The sequence below is a fragment of the Oncorhynchus keta genome, unplaced genomic scaffold, assembly GCF_023373465.1.
Source record: "Oncorhynchus keta strain PuntledgeMale-10-30-2019 unplaced genomic scaffold, Oket_V2 Un_scaffold_20749_pilon_pilon, whole genome shotgun sequence".
NCBI lineage: Eukaryota > Metazoa > Chordata > Actinopteri > Salmoniformes > Salmonidae > Oncorhynchus > Oncorhynchus keta.
This window is the reverse complement of record NW_026290859.1, coordinates 7106-12397: the sequence shown is the minus strand read 5'-3', so window position 1 is coordinate 12397 and position 5292 is coordinate 7106. Positions and strand designations below refer to the sequence as shown.

At 35.8% G+C, this 5292-nt stretch overlaps 1 long non-coding RNA gene across 1 annotated transcript; it reads left to right on the top strand.

Annotated features, from left to right (window-relative positions):
• The first annotated feature begins 1662 nt into the window (after positions 1–1662).
• LOC127928082 (uncharacterized) lies at positions 1663–4222 on the top strand. The gene is made up of 4 exons (XR_008130331.1): positions 1663–1771; positions 2007–2305; positions 2358–2773; positions 3635–4222. It is a non-coding gene; the product is annotated as an uncharacterized LOC127928082 (long non-coding RNA).
• Positions 4223–5292: the final 1070 nt, after the last annotated feature.

The window sequence follows — 5292 nt, the reverse complement described above, 5'->3', positions numbered from 1 at the left end:
AGTGCTAAAAATAGCCCATATTAATATATGTAACCTAAAAAACAAGGTTCATGATATCAATAACTTGCTAGTTACAAATGACATTCATATTTTCACTATCTCTGAAACTCTACTTAGATAATACCTTTGATGATACAGTGGTAGCAATACATGGTTATAACATCTACAGAAAAGACAGAAATGCCAATGGGGGAGGTGTTGCTGTTTATATATTCAGAACCACATTCCTGTAAAGATTAGAGACGATCTCATGTTAAATACTGTTGAAGTAATACGGCTACAGATTCATCTACCTCCCCTAAAGCCCATTCTGGTGGGAAGCTGCTATAGACCACCAAGTGCTAACCGTCATTATCTAGATAACATGTGAAACATTGACTGGCTCTCATCAACCTGCCCACTCAAAAAAAAAGCAGCCAACAAGTGCTCATCAAAAGTGGGAACTCCTTCAAGACTGCTGGAAAAGCATTCCAGGTGAAGCTGGTTGAGAGAATGCCAAGAGTGTGCAAAGTTGTCATCAAGGCAAAGGGTGGCTACTTTGAATAATATAAAATATATTTAGATTTGTTTAACTCTTTTTTTTTTGGTTACTACATGATTCCATGTGTGTTATTTCATAGTTTGTCTTAATTGTTATTCTACAATGTAGAAAGTAGTAAAAAAATAAGAAAAAGCCTTGAATGAGTAGGTTTAATGAGTAGGTTTAATGAGTAGGTTTAATGAGTAGGTTTAATGAGTAGGTTTAATGAGTAGGTTTAATGAGTAGGTTTAATGAGTAGGTTTAATGAGTAGGTTTAATGAGTAGGTTTAATGAGTAGGTTTAATGAGTAGGTTTAATGAGTAGGTTTAATGAGTAGTTTTAATGAGTATGTTTAATGAGTAGGCTTAATGAGTAGGTTTAATGAGTAGGTTTAATGAGTAGGTTTAATGAGTAGGTTTAATGAGTAGGTTTAATGAGTAGGTTTAATGAGTAGGTTTAATGAGTAGGTTTAATGAGTAGGTTTAATAAGTAGGTTTAATGAGTCGGTTTAATGAGTAGGCTTAATGAGTAGGTTTAATGAGTAGGTTTAATGAGTAGGTTTAATGAGTAGGTTTAATGAGTCGGTTTAATGAGTCGGTTTAATGAGTCGGTTTAATGAGTCGGTTTAATGAGTAGGTTTAATGAGAGTTTAATGAGTCGGTTTAATGAGTAGGTTTAGGTTTTAATGAGGCGGTTTAATGAGGCGGTTTAATGAGTCGGTTTAATGAGTAGGTTTAATGAGTCGGTTTAATGAGGGTTTAATGAGTCGTTTAATGGCGGTTTAATGAGTCGGTTTAATGAGTAGGTTTAATGAGTAGGTTTAATGAGTAGGTTTAATGAGTTGGTTTAATGAGAGTTTAATGAGTTTAGGTTTAATGAGTAGGTTTAATGAGTCGGTTTAATGAGTCAGTTTAATGAGTAGGTTTAATGAGTCGGTTTAATGAGTCGGTTTAATGAGTTTTAATGAGTAGGTTTAATGAGTCGGTTTAATGAGTCGGTTTAATGAGTAGTTTAATGAGTAGGTTTAATGAGTAGGTTTAATGGTTTAATGAGTAGGCTTAATGAGTAGGTTTAATGAGTAGGTTTAATGAGTAGGTTTAATGAGTCGGTTTAATGAGTCGGTTTAATGAGTAGGTTTAATGAGTAGGCTTAATGAGTAGGTTTAATGAGTAGGTTTAATGAGTAGGTTTAATGAGTAGGCTTAATGAGTAGTTTTAATGAGTAGTTTTAATGAGTAGGTTTAATGAGTATGTTTAATGAGTAGGCTTAATGAGTAGGCTTAATGAGTAGGCTTAATGAGTAGGTTTAATGAGTAGGCTTAATGAGTAGGTTTAATGAGTAGGTTTAATGAGTAGGCTTAATGAGTAGGTTTAATGAGTAGGTTTAATGAGTAGGCTTAATGAGTAGGCTTAATGAGTAGGTTTAATGAGTAGGCTTTAATGAGTAGGCTTAATGAGTAGGTTTAATGAGTAGGTTTAATGAGTAGGTTTAATGAGTAGGCTTAATGAGTAGGCTTAATGAGTAGGTTTAATGAGTAGGTTTAATGAGTAGGTTTAATGAGTAGGCTTAATGAGTAGGTTTAATGAGTAGGTTTAATGAGTAGGCTTAATGAGTAGGCTTAATGAGTAGGCTTAATGAGTAGGTTTAATGAGTAGGTTTAATGAGTAGGTTTAATGAGTAGGCTTAATGAGTAGGTTTAATGAGTAGGCTTAATGAGTAGGTTTAATGAGTAGGTTTAATGAGTAGGTTTAATGAGTAGGTTTAATGAGTAGGCTTAATGAGTAGGTTTAATGAGTAGGCTTAATGAGTAGGTTTAATGAGTAGGTTTAATGAGTAGGTTTAATGAGTAGGTTTAATGAGTAGGCTTAATGAGTAGGTTTAATGAGTAGGTTTAATGAGTAGGTTTAATGAGTAGGTTTAATGAGTAGGCTTAATGAGTAGGTTTAATGAGTAGGCTTAATGAGTAGGTTTAATGAGTAGGCTTAATGAGTAGGTTTAATGAGTAGGTTTAATGAGTAGGTTTAATGAGTAGGTTTAATGAGTAGGTTTAATGAGTAGGCTTAATGAGTAGGTTTAATGAGTAGGCTTAATGAGTAGGTTTAATGAGTAGGTTTAATGAGTAGGTTTAATGAGTAGGTTTAATGAGTAGGTTTAATGAGTAGGTTTAATGAGTAGGTTTAATGAGTAGGTTTAATGAGTAGGCTTAATGAGTAGGCTTAATGAGTAGGTTTAATGAGTAGGTTTAATGAGTAGGTTTAATGAGTAGGCTTAATGAGTAGGTTTAATGAGTAGGCTTAATGAGTAGGCTTAATGAGTAGGTTTAATGAGTAGGCTTACTGAGTAGGTTTAATGAGTAGGCTTAATGAGTAGACTTAATGAGTAGGTTTAATGAGTAGGTTTAATGAGTAGGTTTAATGAGTAGACTTAATGAGTAGGTTTAATGAGTAGGCTTAATGAGTAGGTTTAATGAGTAGGCTTAATGAGTAGGCTTAATGAGTAGGTTTAATGAGTAGGCTTAATGAGTAGGCTTAATGAGTAGGCTTAATGAGTAGGTTTAATGAGTAGGTTTAATGAGTAGGTTTAATGAGTAGACTTAATGAGTAAATGTAATGTAAATGTAGGTTTAATGAGTATGCTTAATGAGTAGGTTTAATGAGTAGGTTTAATGAGTAGACTTAATGAGTATGCTTAATGAGTAGTTTAATGAGTAGGTTTAATGAGTAGGCTTAATGAGTAGGTTTAATGAGTAGGCTTAATGAGTAGGTTTAATGAGTATGCTTAATGAGTATGCTTAATGAGTAGGTTTAATGAGTAGGTTTAATGAGTAGGCTTAATGAGTAGGCTTAATGAGTAGGTTTAATGAGTAGGCTTAATGAGTAGGTTTAATGAGTAGGCTTAATGAGTAGGTTTAATGAGTAGGTTTAATGAGTAGGCTTAATGAGTAGGTTTAATGAGTAGGCTTAATGAGTAGGTTTAATGAGTAGGCTTAATGAGTAGGCTTAATGAGTTGGCTTAATGAGTAGGCTTAATGAGTAGGTTTAATGAGTAGGCTTAATGAGTAGGCTTAATGAGTAGGTTTAATGAGTAGGCTTAATGAGTAGGCTTAATGAGTAGGCTTAATGAGTAGGTTTAATGAGTAGGTTTAATGAGTAGGTTTAATGAGTAGGCTTAATGAGTAGGTTTAATGAGTAGGTTTAATGAGTAGGTTTAATGAGTAGGCTTAATGAGTAGGTTTAATGAGTAGGCTTAATGAGTAGGTTTAATGAGTAGGTTTAATGAGTAGGCTTAATGAGTAGGTTTAATGAGTAGGTTTAATGAGTAGGCTTAATGAGTAGGTTTAATGAGTAGGTTTAATGAGTAGGTTTAATGAGTAGGCTTAATGAGTAGGTTTAATGAGTAGGCTTAATGAGTAGGCTTAATGAGTAGGTTTGCTAGAATGCAGGAACAGAGGAACATAGGAAGAAACCTAGAAAGGAACCAGACTCTGAGGGGTGGCCAGTCCTCTTCTGTTTGTACCAGGTGACATATGACTTCATATCAGTAGGCTGTACAATACAGGGGAGTAAAACTATTCTAAAAGTGGGTAACAGTCTGGGTTGGGGTCAATTCCTTTTCAATAACAGTCCATTCAGAAAGTAAACCTAATTCCAAATTCCACATGCTGCTAATTGAAAAGCATTGAAGAGAACTGGAATTTCAGTGTAATTTCCTGAATGATCTGGAATTGACACCAACCCTGACAACAGTCTAAGGCTAAAGGGGTGAAAATAATTACCCAGAATCCTCCTCCACTCACTATCACAAGGGTTAGTAACTACAGACTCATTTCATATCATCCTCCACTCACTATCACAAGGGTTAGTAACTACAGACTCATTTCATAGAACTTTAAAACTCTGGCAGTTTGTCTACTTCACTTCTTTAGTCTCCTCTCTCCTAGCGTTAGACCTCTATAACTTATGGCCCAGTCTAACTTATGGCCCAGTCTAACTTATGGCCCAGTCTAACTTATGGCCCAGTCTAACTTATGGCCCAGTCTAACTTATGGCCCAGTCTAACTTATGGCCCAGTCTAACTTATGGCCCAGTCTAACTTATGGCCCAGTCTAACTTATGGCCTAGTCTAACTTATGGCCCAGTCTAACTTATGGCCCAGTCTAACTTATGGTCCAGTCTAAATTATGGCCCAGTCTAACTTATGGCCCAGTCTAACTTATGGCCCAGTCTAACTTATGGCCCAGTCTAACTTATGGCCCAGTCTAACTTATGGCCCAGTCTAACTTATGGCCCAGTCTAACTTATGGCCCAGTCTAACTTATGAGGAACCTGCTCTTACCATGACTAACAGATGTCCCAATCTTCTCCTCTTCTTCTTCATCTTTAATGTTGACATTCAGCTCCAGTGTTTGACTGCAGTCTTCCAGCTTCACTGATGTCATCTCTGGATCCTGCAGTGCAAACTGGGCTGCACTGTCACAATCAGGACCCAGTGACTGTAGGTTTGGATTCAGTGTGGAAGGAGAGAGGCAGGCTGGGTTTGTCCTCACTGTTGATGTTACCGGCCTCAGACTTAATTCAAGTCGTCCTGTAGATATAATGAGAAACGGAAAACAATCTGGACAGTTCTGGTATAGTATATTTTTTGTTGTTCAATTCTCTCATTTCAATAGATCAGGTAGCAAAGCATGGCCAACAAAACATTCATTCAAAACATTAGACAAAATTCACCCTTTAAATAACACAAAGTAAGAGATGGATCTAAATGTACAGAAT